Below are 11,272 nucleotides of genomic sequence, written 5' to 3'. Positions count from 1 at the left end.
TCAAACCCTGTCTCCAGAGTCATAGTCCAATGCTCAAACCACTATACCACACTTCTCAGATAAATGACAAATCCGTCGATGGATAGATAGATGATGGATGATGGGTGATAACATGTCACTCTGGCTCTGGGCTTGAACAGACAGGCCAAAATAAAGCTGCTTTGGGTCACTTTGGAGGTATGCTGTTTAAAGGATGCATGCATCCTAATAGGCCAGAAGCCACACCAAAGCTTCTGGAATCTTAGGACGCATGCAGTATTTAAACAGCATACCTCCAAAGTGACCCAAAGCAGCTTTATTTTGGCCTGTCTGTTCAGGCCCATTGATACCTATATTATCTCTATACAATATATATCATCCACAGGGTGGAGGGCAGTTAACGCAACAATAGATACATACACATACTTTACAGTTATTAACATACAGAACTTAATTGTTATCCTGTATACAGACACAAAGTTTTGTTTGGAGCAAATGAAGGAGGCAGAAGCCAAAATGTCTGGCTAATTTATGAATGAAGTTCTGGGTATTCATCATTCCAATAAATATCTATTCTATAGACAGATATGGATGTATGGTGTGTATATAGATTATCTATCTACCTATATAGAGAGTGAATGCACACATACACATAGATGTGTGTGTGTATTTCTATATATAGTTGGTGTGTGTGTGTGTACACATACACACACACACACCTTTAGGGCTGAAGAGCAGGGTATAAATACTATAAATAAACAAACAAATAAATATGCATAGCTACCTTAGATTGCAATCCTGAATTACTGACCAATGGTTCTTACTTCCATGTAGACAAAGACAAGGTTGTGCCTTGCCTGTGCAAGATGTTTCACCTGAGAAATGGGGACCCATGGCCCTCAAATTGGACTACCACTCCTATCATCCCCAGCCAGCATGTTCAATAGTTAGCGGTGATGGGAGTTGTCATTTCGCGGGGCCTGAATGCTCTCTCTTTGGGTACCCAACAAGGCAGCTCTGCCCTTACAGCCTGCATTGCACTGTTACTCTATAGAGTAGGCTGAATCAAACCCAACTGACAATAATAGTATATACCGTATATACTCGACTATAAGTCAACCTCATGTATAAGTCGTGGGTAAGTTTTGGGTCCAAATTGATGGAATTTGATATGACCCTAAGTTGAGGGTAAAACTTAGGGCCAATATGACAAAGGATTTAAAGGATGAAGCAAGGAAAACAATGCCAAACAACTTACAACGTGTCAGCAGGCACAACTGTTGGTGCTCAAGGCTGGATGGATGAGAGAATAGAAGTCAATGCTTCCAGGACAGATTGTGCTCTTGCTTTTCACTAGGGCATGACTCCTTTTTAAATAAGAGTTAAAGTACAGCACATACATTCACCCTTGGTTAAATCGACTCAGGTTTTTGAGGTCAATTTTTTGACTAAAATTTCTAGACTTATACATGAGTATATACCTTAAACCATCCTGTCTTCAGTACAGTTTTATAAGCTTTAGCTGCAGCGTCGCTACCATCCTCACAACACAAGGGACTAGAAACCTGGAAAAAAATAGCCCAGGAGGAGCTTCTGCACAGACCAGACTAGAAACCTGCAAATCTTGAAATACTAACAACAAAAAACAGCAATGTTTTTAGGTGGGGGGGGGGAAGATAATTTAAAATTGAATTTAAAACAACAACAACAGTGTTTTAAAGAGAAATCAGAGTAGGAAAATTGCCCCCAGAGGGGAAACACTTCCTCTCTGCTTTTCATAGAGCAGCTCAAAAATTCTTGACATATTTCACATCTGCCCTGGAGCTACAAGGGGTATTTATAATTACAAGTCTTTTTCGGCAGACATCTGGCAACTCCAAACAGATTCCTTTCTCTGTCTCCTCCTTCCTTTGCACACCCTCTTTGTTCACATGTATGGAGTCTCATGGGACATCATTGCCTCTGCCATCCATGATCCATCAAGACCTGACCCCTAAATCTCTTCGGTTAAGGTACTGCAGGTGGACTCCTGAGAAACAGGGCCTCTGGCCATACACAGTCTGGTGCACCACTGGGAGGAAGGATAGTCTTCCCTATCCATCTTTGGCATCAGAGGTGATATTTCTAATTGGTTCCAGCAGGCTTGATCCCCACTTGGGTTAGAAAGAAACCCACAAGAAATCCCCATTCTTCTAACAAAATAGATGTTACAAAAAGATAATGAAGGAATGAGAGGGCATGACAGACCTCTGGCTTCTCCTGCCCTGAATTCATTCATTTCCTCAAAAGTAAATTCCCACTGCGTTCCTCAGTCCCTAGGGACTGCAAGATAAGATTGTAGTCTTGCAAAAAAAAGGAGAGGCCCCAGGATGGGGATTGGGTCCAGCGTCTACATCAATTCAGAACCAAGCCCTAAATTTGCAGAGCTTCAAGGCCTGTCCCATAACCTGTGGCATGTGAGAGTTGCACATCAAGCATGACTAACTCTATGCATTTTCAAGGGCAAGCAACTACTGATATGCGCTGAGGACTAGTTCGGCCAACCGAAACTGAATCAACACAACAGGTATCATGCTTTTAGTCTTTTTCTCCAACTTGCCATGAGATTTTCTTCTCAGAATAGGCAAGCTGTGGAGTTCCACATGACTCTTTGCCACTTGCTAGCAAGTGCACTTCTGTTAAACCTGGAAGCTTTGCTTGGTTTCTTAAAGCAACTCTCTCTCAACAGTATCTCCTAAACCAGAGGCATCTTTTTTGTCACATGAAATCTGGAACCCAAATCAGTACTAAGGACATATTTCCCCAAAACCCAGTTAATAGATTGCAGGGTTTTTCCTCCTGCTCCTTTACAGTTCCTTTGACTGCAAATACCTTGCAAGGGAATTAGGAAAGATCCAACTACTGTACTGTATTTCTTTTCCTCTACATTGGTGCAGTCAAAGATCAACTCAAGAGATCTTATCTGCTGGTGATTCATTTTGAATTTTCCACAAAGGTATTCCCTATTCCCTTCTGCTCTTTCCTGCCCAGTCGATGGACTGGATGATAGAGAAATGCAAACTGATATATTTTTAAAAAGAGAAATATTCAGATGCAAAAGCAATCGAATCTTTCTCTTCTGTGCCTTCATGTCATTTCTGACTCTGATGTAGTGGTTTGAGCACTGGACTATTACTCTAAAGACCAAGGTTCAAATCCTGGCTCAACCATGAAACCCACTGGGTGATCTTGGGCAAGTCACACTCTCTCAGCCTCAAAGGATAGCAATATCAAACTCCCTCTGAACAAATCTCGATAAGAAAACATTGTGGCAGGTCCACTTTAGGGTCACCATAAATTGGAAATGACTTGAAAGTACACAGCAACAAAAGGGTTTCCTTGGCAAGGTTTGTTCAGAGGAGGTTTGCCATTGCCTTCCCCTGAGGCTGAGAGAGTGTGACTTGCCCAAGGCCACCCAGTAAGCTTCATGGCCAAGTAGGAAATCAAACCCTGGTCCCCAGAGTCCTCCTTAAAAATATGGGGTGCTTGGCTTGTGACAGAGATGGCACCCCTGAAAAACTTCTAACCAACTGGCGTTTGAGGACGAGTGAGACTTGGATGGCCTGATCTAGTAAAAGGGGACCTTTGGGTTTCGTTCGTATCAACTTTCTGAGATGTCTATATAACCTATTTATTAATATCTGCCCAACAGAACAGGAATGGTCTAAAAAATGAGTCAGCAACCCAAGTGTGCCCTCTGCCGGCAAAGTGAAAAGACGGGCATCGCCAAGGAACAATAGTTGTGGGGTTTGAGGAAAGGGGATAGGGGAGAGATGGCCCCAGTGTAGTGTGGCTGGACCCGGGTTCAACATTTGCAACCATCACAAGGCTCTCTGGATCCTCTTGGCTGCGTCACTGGTTTGTGACTCTGACCTACCTCACAGGGTTGTTGTGAAGATAAATGTTGGTGTACACCTTTTGAGGTTAAGAAGCCAGTGAAGCTTTGAAAGCTTGCAACATGCATTGTTTTGTATTTGGCTGGCCCAATAAAGTTTTGTCAAGCTTCTCTGCAAATGACAAAATAAAGTCCCTTCCCATGAGCATTTGGCTGGCACAATCTTATGTCTGAGACAGGATTTGACCCCTGATCTCGAGTCATAGTCCAATGCTCAGACCCCGACAGCACCCTGGTTGATCAGTTCTGCCTCCCTTTATAGCCCTCTCACCCTGATCACATATTTGGAGGGGGAAAGAGGGTCTAGAAACCTAGAAACTGGATTAAGTTGGGGGGAAATGGATCAGATTGACCCTTCTTTGCAGTGTCTTAACCCTTGGACCAGAAACCCAGCAGAGGCAAAGGGATGAATGAAGCCACAGCAGTGGTAACAATGGAGAAAGAAGGATAGGAGGCTGGGGGTGGGAGGCATGAGACCAAGGATGGGGTGGACCCTGCTTACGTGGGCAGAATATTGAGCAGGCCTTGGGTGGGAATCCTCCCCCACACTCCTCTGCCTTGGCACTTCGCCACATGGTAGCAGGGTGGCAAGGGAAATGTACAAATAGCCTCCCCAGCAGGGATGATCTCTAAGAGAAGGGGGACCATCATTTTGCAAAACCAGACACAGGAGGTGTATTGCAAGGCTACACTGATCTACTTGGAGCCACTTTTGAGTCCCTGTACCAAGAGAATAAATAAAATAATAATAATTAAGAGTAAGAAAAATTGCTGAAAAAAAATAAATTGGATTGAATTCCTTTGGCATATGCTATATGTGCCACCATATATGGATTATGAATAAGAAAGCCTCTGGGTTTCAAATTTTATTTTATTTTTCAATGTAAAATGCCCTGTGTGACTTTTCAGTCTGGCAGATTCACAGTCTGGGGTCTCATGGATAGGGCAGAAAGCGAGATAGAGGAATAATTTGCTGTTTCTGCTCCTAGCTAGACTGACTTCATGATTTCTAACCCCCTGATACCATTTTGAAACAGGTTTTTAGTCCTCCTGCTGCAAGGAAAGCAGCAGCCCAGGGTTGCCTTTTTATCAGAACCCACAGGCCTCTCTCTGTGTATTGGGGTTGTTTGGAATAGAAGGCTCCTTTTTTTCCTCAGCTCTCCAGCCCTGTTGAGGAAAGGCACTCTGCACATGCTCAGAGGAGGGGGATTGTGAACAAAAGCAAAGGCTTGGAGGACTTTTCCCTCCTCCTTCAAAATTTCGTAGCAACTCTTTCCTAGATCTTTCCACCTTGGATGGCTACTGGTCCTTTCTAAAATGGCAAAGCCCAGTTAGGAAAGGCTAAGCTGGTTTTTGGAAGGAACAGACACACACAATCCCAGCTACCCTGGAATCCATATTGGAGGACACACAACCCTTTGTTGAATGTGTAAGTCTCTTCCCTTCACTAGCTAGTCCTCTTTCCCTCTCTTTAAAGCCACCAGCCTCGAAGACAATATGTATCTTGTGTGCCTTGATGGGTCCCTCCAAAGTTTGGGTTCACCTCTTCATTGCTTGATTTGAAAAGTGTATGTCCTTGCAGAAAAGGACAGGAAAAAATCTTTATTTTATTTTATTTTGCAGTGGATTCCTCTGTTTCAAGGTTCCAGTCCTGCCACACTTCTGTCCTACATCTGAGAAGACCATTCACCTCACTGAGCACAAGGGGATCTACTCCAGAGGAGACAACTAAACAGGCCCAAGAGGAGGACATGCCACTAGGTGTGTTTTACTCTCAGGTAAATCCTTTGGAAATAATGGGTCTTCTTTGGGTGACTGTGAATGTCAGGGTTGGAGCGCACTGCACACATATTGATTCTGGCATGTAGTGGTTTGAGCGTTGGACTACAGCTCTGGAAACCAAAGGTTCGAATCCTGTACTTGGCCATGGAAACCATTTGGTGGCCATGGGCCAGTTACACTCTCTCAGCCTCAGAGGAAGGCCCAGACATACCCTCTCTGAACAAATCTTGCTAAGAAAAGTCCATGATTGGTCGCCATTCGTTGGGAATGACTTGAAGGCACACAACAAGTCTGTTGCGACCAAACAAAGAATCTGGCATAATTGTGAAAGTTGACCACTTTAAGATAAATTCATGCTTTTTTCAAATAAGGTCAGAAATGTCAAGGCCCCCAACCACAACAGATGTGTCCTCCACAATCCCATTTGCTTATTTTTTACATTTCAGGGGTTGAGACAACCAAAGATAGAGAAATATACAAATATGTATACTGTACAAATATGCTCCCTAAATATAATCTATGGTATTATCTTTTTTTTAAAAGGAGGCCATGCCTACATGAAAATACTAGCCACAAAGAAGGGGAATTTATAGCCCAGTTAAACCTCTTAGCAGAGCAAGGCCACACAGGTTTCCTTAGCAGCAAGGCAAAGTCAGCCCTTGGTGCCATTTTCAGACCCAAGGAAAAGAGACTGGTTGGGATCACATTATGTCAAGCGGGAACCCAGAAGCTTCATCCATTTCCATGGGTCTGATCTAGTAGAGACTAAAACAAGATCCAATCCACTTTACTTCCCAAGTAAAGTGGGTTTCACCATCCTGAACCACACTTGCCTGGGCACATGCCTACATGTCTGCTCCAAAGTAAAACCCACTGAGTATCATAGAGGGTACTTGTAAGTACCCAAGGATTGGGACCAAGGGTTGTGCATCTATAATAGGATGGCCACTCAGCTGTGCCTCCTTTGTCTGGCTGGTTTGAAAGGCTCCCTTCCTCTTACATGAAAATCTTGGGCCTCCCTTGGCTCTGAAGCTGGAGATCCCAACTTGGGCAGGGCTTTACTCCCGAGTAAACCAGCTCCAGCCTCCCCCAGTGCCATAGATCTATGGCAACCACCCCAGAAAGAGATTTGGGATGGAACAAATACCCTGGCATAGAAACATCTCCCTCATTCTGAAACAAACCAAAGTAGGACTCACCAAATCACCAAATAAACTCTCCTAGAACATGGCCACATAGCCTGGAAAAAAAAAACTACAAAAACTCACCAAATCTCTTTCCTTGGATGCCTCTTCTCTGGGAATGCCTTCCTCTTTTTTTCTCCAAAAGGGATGGGATTTTCCTAAAAGGATGGGATTTTTCTCTCTGGGAAAGAAAAGAGATGCTCTTTCTTTCTCTCTCTCTCTCCAAGCAGCTGAAGGTTGTTCTTTTCTTTTTTCCCAAACAGGAGAGGAAAAGAAGTCCAATGGATGGAGATGGAGAAGCCACCAAGGGCAACACCAAGCAGAGATCCTTCTTAGTGGTGGGATGAAAGAAGAGGGGAAAGATGGAAGAAAACCCTAGGCGTTAATCCTTCTCCAGAGGCCACTGTATGCCTTGGTGCTCTGGGTGGCCACAGATTCCCACTGCCAGCCTTTAAGGTAGGGAGGTGCTTGGAAAACAAAGTTTTGGTCTCCTCTTCCTTCTGTCCCACACAGACGCACCCAGGGAGGGAGGCATTCTCCTGGGGCTGGGCTTGGGAAGGAGAAGAAGAAGGAGGAGGAGGAGGAAAATTGGGCAAGGAAAGGAGGAGGGAAAGGCACCCACTCAGCAAAGGGAGGAGAGAAAGAAAAGGAGAGGAAGGGAAGGAAGGGAGGAGGAACAAAAGGCAGCCAAGAGACGCACAGCCAAGCTTGCCGACTCAGCAGTGGGATTACTGTGCGCTTAGTGACGCAGAGGCATGGCAGAGGGTGCCAAGGAGCTCGCCCTCAGTGCCAGGCAGTGCCCTCCCTTCCCACCAAGCTTTCCTACAACAGATCTAAATCCCTAGCACCCAGGCCCCCCAACAGTCCCCATCTGGTAGGCACATTCACCCATCCTCTGCCTTCCCACTTTTCCATCTGCTTTGACAATGTCCCGGCTCCTCTGTCTCTGTCTCTGCCTCCCGCTTTCCCCCTCAGCCGACTTTGCTGCAAACTAAAGGGCCAAAGGAGTTTGCCTTCTGTTTAGGAACCTGCCACACTGCAGCTTCAGAGCTTGCAAACCTCCACTGGACAGATCTTGCTAAGAAAACCTCAGGATAGAGTCGCCAAAAGTCAGACAATGACAAAGACACACCACAGAATGAATGCAGTTTGACACTGCTTGCTTGGTGCCATGCTGTGGAATCCTGGGATCTGCAGTTTGTTGTGGCAGCAAAGCTCTCTGACAGAGAAGTCAAAATTGCTCACAAAACTGTGTGTGTGTCTACTGTGTGCCTTCAGGTTATTTCCAACTTACGGCAACCCTATTGTAGGGTTTTCTTGACAAGATTTGTTCAGAGGAGGTTTGCCCTTGCCTTCTCCCAAGGCTGAGGGCATGTGACTACAAATCCTACAATTGCATAGCATTGAGCCATGGCAGAGGCAGAGATGTGCAGAAATAATCCCAACACCGCTTTAACTGCCCTGGCTCAATGCTACAGAACCCTGGGAGTTATAGTATTGTGAGACATTTAGGCTTCACTGTCAGAGAGCTCTGGTGCCACGACAAACAACAATTCCCAGAATTTCATAACATTAAGACAGGGCAGTCCAAGTGGAGTCAAACTGGATTCTTTCTGCAGTGTGGATGCAGCCTGAGAAGGCTCTGTTGTTCCATTATTTCCCCAAAGACACAGAAGGAAGGAGTTAGAGGCAAAAGGAGGAAGAGAAGAGACCTCCAAAGCAAGGTGACTTGTAGTGCCTTGGGAACTACAAAGGATCTTCCTAAAATGCCTCATCCTCCTGTTGTTTCCACTGAATCTGAGACATCTCTTACTGTGTTTGGGGCCCAGGTGACCCAAACTAGCCTTCATCACTCAAAAAGCCATGAGGACAAACTGGTGACAAGGTTTTCCTCGTACATTGGGCTCTGACTAAGAGATTCCAGTGTGGTCTCTGACCTGACTGTGACTTGGTCCGCTCTGAGTAATGGTCAGACTCCTTCCCTCCCTCCATATCCCATCTTCTGGGTCCTCCTGTACATTCTGTGCATATATACCTGCCAACATTTCACAAATGAACACCCGGACACATCATATCAAGGCGTGGTCAGGATGACAAAGATCATTAATGAGGAAGAAAAGACAAGCTAGGAGAGTCTGCAGCCATTTGCTTTTGCCTGAGACAACTGGGAAGAGAAAGATTATATGTATTGGAATATGTCAATTCTAAAAACCAAACCTTGATTTTGCCCTTTTATATAAGAGACACAATTTTTCTAACCCAATAGTATATCATGAGGAAAGCAACACCCTGTTGCACAGTTGTCAGAGGTCCAGGAGCCTGGTCGAAATATTCTGTTTGCTGTCCTTTACCCTCAACCCAACCCCAAGCCTTTGCTCGGAATATTTTGTTGGGGTTTCGAAGCCCAACCCAAAGGCTTGGGTGAATCAAAGTCAAACAGAAGAAAAGTCAAACAGAAACTAGCAAGGAAGCCGCTTGAGTCACAGGCTGCGAATGCAGAGCTGAAAACATCCTGATATAGATGAAGTATAAAAGAGATGGGGCAATGGTAGAGGAGGTGGTTTAATGTTGATGTTGTTGTTGTTACAGTTGGTTCTTGGTATCTGCTGTGGTTTGGTTCCAGGACTCCCCGTGGATACCAAAATCTAAGGATGCTCAAGTCCCATCAAATGCAATTGTTGCTGTTGTGTGCCTTCAAGTCCTTTCCAATTTCTGGTAACTCCCAAAGGTTTATCAGAAGGTTTTCTAGGCAAGATTTCTTCAGAGGAGGTTTGTCATTGCCTTTTCCCAAGGCAGAGAGAGTGCAACTCACCCAAGGTCACCCAGGGCCTGGTAAAAGCCTGAACTGTCAACCCTATTTAAAAGAGACAAACAGTTTTAAAACTAGGCCCATGCTTTATTATTTATTTAAATAATTCAAATCCCTCTTTTCTCCCCTGACATGGGACCCCGAAGACACAAGCATTTGGGAATAAATCGGGGACTTGCAGCCCAACAACACCTTGAAGGTTGCATGATTCCCAGCCCTTCGGAAGAGAATAAACAACAGTAAAACAGGGGTGGGAATCACATAGCTCTCAAAATGCTGTTGGACTGCAACTCCCAGTATTCCTAACTATTGGCTATTCTGGCTAGCGGTGACGGGACTTAAAAGTCTAAACACTTCTGGGCATCTGCATAGCACCATCTCTGATTTAATACATCATCAACTAAAAGGTTAAGACAAAAACAGTACAGCACTCTCTTATATTACAGCACACTCCAGATATTGATCGATTGCAATGGCCATCATCTCTTTGGCACTCATAATGCTGGCTATGCCTGTTAGGTGATGTAGTCCAGCAGGAAACCTGAAATGACCATACCTGAACTAAAGTGTTATTGGATTAATATGTAAAACAGTACTTTGTGTCCAGTATGTTACTGTAACTTAACAGTAACTGTGCATTTCCTTACCATTAATTTAAACAAAAAGCATCTCCCTTCCCTTCTGGTAAAGCTTTTTGCTTATGACGCAGTAAATCAGTAAAGACCAGTTTTGATGGACGAAGCTTGATTCTTTCTTTTTTTCACGCTCCGCTATTTTGTTTCCGGTGTGTTACTGTAACATTACAAAACAAGACCCTGTGAACAATCTTCCTTTCCTTCTGATAATCTTTGGTCATGATGTTGCTGTACATTTTCTCACCCGTCCTTCAGTGAGTCAAAGAGGTACCCTGTGGTTTGAATCATGTGTGTGGGGAGGGCCAGGTCTCACAAGTAGTGAACATACATTGCTCAGAGAAAAAAAGAATGAATATTTTCTGTGGCATCCAGGCCTTGGAAAGTTGGAGCAGACAAGTTAGGCTGGTGGCCCAGCTCACAATAAGGATGTTTTATTGATCTAATGAACAATGGAGATATCAAATATGTCATCGCTTCTCAGCCTTTTGGCTAAGATCAAGTGAGATTTCAAATATGTTAACGGTTTCCTGGTGATGTAGTAATGTAAGCACTAGACTAGGACTTGAGAAGACCAGGGTTTGAATCCCTTTGGGAAAGTCACTTTCTCAGCCTCAGGGACCCCTCTTTGAACAAATCTTGGCAAGAAGAGCCCATGAAAGCTCACCTTAGAGTCACCATTTCAGTCGAAATCAACTTGAAGGCACACAACAACAAAGATTTCTATACTTTGGCTCTGTCATGCATCACAGTGCTACATCAGAAGAAGGCTAGGACTTGGAAGGGGCAGCTATGAAGGAACTAGATAAGTGTCAAGGTGTATAATTGAATGCTAAAGTTACGATGGTCCATGCCATCATATTTCCCATTTCTGTGTGTGGCCGTGAAAAGGTGGACAGTGAAGAAAGAGGATAGGAAGAGAATCAGCTCATCTGAGATGTAGTGCTGGAAG

At 44.3% G+C, this 11,272-nt stretch overlaps 1 protein-coding gene and 1 long non-coding RNA gene across 2 annotated transcripts in view; one reads left to right on the top strand and one right to left on the bottom strand.

Annotated features, from left to right (window-relative positions):
• The window catches only part of MIDN (midnolin), a 37,553-nt gene extending 30,403 nt beyond the window's left edge, over nucleotides 1-7,150 (bottom strand). The window contains exon 1 of the mRNA XM_042479649.1: nucleotides 6,964-7,150. The gene's annotated coding sequence lies outside the window, so the exon portion shown is untranslated. The remainder of the gene's footprint in view (nucleotides 1-6,963) is intronic.
• LOC121936933 overlaps nucleotides 1-7,261 on the top strand; it is a 74,958-nt gene extending 67,697 nt beyond the window's left edge. Inside the window, exons 7-8 of the long non-coding RNA XR_006105051.1 lie at nucleotides 5,537-5,691; nucleotides 7,143-7,261. This is a non-coding gene — a long non-coding RNA (uncharacterized LOC121936933). The remainder of the gene's footprint in view (nucleotides 1-5,536; nucleotides 5,692-7,142) is intronic.
• The last annotated feature ends 4,011 nt before the right edge of the window (nucleotides 7,262-11,272 follow it).

This window comes from Sceloporus undulatus, chromosome 7 (assembly GCF_019175285.1).
Source record: "Sceloporus undulatus isolate JIND9_A2432 ecotype Alabama chromosome 7, SceUnd_v1.1, whole genome shotgun sequence".
In the NCBI taxonomy this organism is placed as follows: domain Eukaryota; kingdom Metazoa; phylum Chordata; class Lepidosauria; order Squamata; family Phrynosomatidae; genus Sceloporus; species Sceloporus undulatus.
Note: the sequence above shows the minus strand (reverse complement) of the source record. Positions and strands in the feature narration are given on the sequence as shown.